Consider the following 1,911-nt stretch of genomic DNA (forward strand, 5'->3'; position numbering starts at 1 on the left):
TGTGTGTGTGTGTGTGTGTGTGTGTGTGTGTGTGAGTGAAAGGGCGGGTGGGGTGAGACAAAGGTGGTGGAGGGAGGGCTGAGCCTGAAGGCTGGTGGGAACAGTACCTTTTCAGCGGGTTGGCCTGGGCAGGAAGGAAGTCTGTGTGGTCAAAGGGCACCCCCGCCGGCGAGACTGGGCTGCTGCTTGGGCTGGGCGGTCAGAGTATGGAGTGGGGCTGGGGTGAGGTGGCAAGCAGCCCAGGGTGGGAGAGACGTCGTGACAGAGCGACTGGAGGCCACGTCCCACGTCCCAAAAGGGTAGGGAATGCAACTGGACCCGAGACATAAATAAGCCGTCTTCAGGACGCACATTCACGTCTCAGGCATGTGTCTGGGGCTGAGATGAAAAGAGGTCCGAGGGAGAGAAACAAGGCAGCATCGTCGACTAAAGTGGTGGATTGGGGTTAGGTTGGGAGATGCGACATGGCGGTGGTGGTGCCGGCAGAATGAGGGGAGAGAGTGTGGAGTAGCCGGAACACGATGAATATAGACGGTGCACATGCCACGCGTACACTCGTGTGGTCGCGTTAAGGACTGTGTGACCAACTAGGGGAAAGTGATGAGTTACTCCCCGGAGTCGCGACTTCCTTCCTACTGGAAGGGCAACCATGGCATCATTTTCTGGATGTGGGGAGCCAGCGAGGGGGAGAGAGAGAGAGGAAAAGAGGTCGAGGTGGTGAAATGTGAAGAGGAGAGGTGGGGCGAGTGGCTGCAAGCCCGTGGTGCCTGGCGGTGTTCCTTGAAGTGAAATGCGTCGGGCAGAGGCGGTGGCAGGGCAATGAAGAGAAACAGGAGCAGGAGGCTGCCCAGGGCTGGTGTCTGGCGCGCTCTCGTGTTTGGAGGGGTTGTTGTTACCAAGGTGGGGGGGCGGGGGGACAGGCTCAACCGTAAGTCAGTGGAGAGAGGCACGGAAGAAAGGGCAGAGGGGCGTCGCGCGTGGGAGCGCAGCCGGTGCCGGACTCGCTCGCGCGCCCCGAGTGTAAGGAGGCGGCAGAGGCGAGCGCAGCTACGCCTTGGTGCTGCTGCAGCACCAAAATGGGAGGGTGTGCTGCATGGGCCGGGAATCGAACCCGGGCCTCCCGCGTGGCAGGCGAGAATTCTACCACTGAACCACCCATGCACCGATGGCAAACGCCAACGGAAGCTGGTGCAGCGGAGCTCGCCACCAGCGGCCGTTCACTGGTCACCGCCTGCCGTGGGCCTCCGTCCTATTGGAGCGGCCACGAGAGGCTGGCCCGATGGGGCGGGCAGAAGGGGAGGCTCCCGTCACGTCGAGGGACCTGAGGCGGGGCGCGGAGGGAGAGCGGAGGGAGAGAGGCCGACTCGGCCCATCTTGTGCTTTCTCTGCCGCCCAGGGCCGAGAGACTGCCCGCCGGGGTCTCCAGGGGAAGGACCAGCCGTGGCCCGCGCCCGAATGCCCGTGTGGGCAGGTGAGCTGTGGCGGGCCTTGCTGAGCGCGGATCCCCGGCACAGACCCAAAGTTCTTGTTTTTGTTTTTGTTTGTTTGTTTCTTTCTTTCTTTCTTTCGAGGGTCCTTTTTTTTTCTTTCTTTTCTTCACCGCCGGGCCGGCCTTCTCACTTGTGTCACCTGCGGGTGGGTGGGGAGGTGGGTGTGTCAGCGAGCGGGGGCGGCGATGGGGAACGGGTCTCGCAGCCGTGGCGTGCGGGCTCAGAAACGCAGACCAAGTCCGTGGGCGCCTCGCTCCTGCGCTGTGACCCACCCCACCGGCTCGCACTTGGGCTGGTAGGGAGGCTGGAGCGCGAGAAAGGAGCGGAGGAGCGCTTCGGCAGAGCCGCAGCTGGCTGACCCTGGAGAAGGCGCGCTGGGTGTGGCTGGGACGGCCCAGGCCGCGGCTTCCCCCGTGGGGAT

General features: G+C 63.3%; 1 non-coding gene across 1 annotated transcript; it reads right to left on the reverse strand.

Annotated features, from left to right (window-relative positions):
* Positions 1-1,090: 1,090 nt before the first annotated feature.
* TRNAG-GCC (transfer RNA glycine (anticodon GCC)) lies at positions 1,091-1,161 on the reverse strand. Its single transcript has one exon. It is a non-coding gene; the product is annotated as a tRNA-Gly (tRNA).
* Positions 1,162-1,911: the final 750 nt, after the last annotated feature.

This window comes from Pongo abelii, chromosome 1 (genome assembly GCF_028885655.2).
Source record: "Pongo abelii isolate AG06213 chromosome 1, NHGRI_mPonAbe1-v2.0_pri, whole genome shotgun sequence".
Lineage (NCBI taxonomy): Eukaryota > Metazoa > Chordata > Mammalia > Primates > Hominidae > Pongo > Pongo abelii.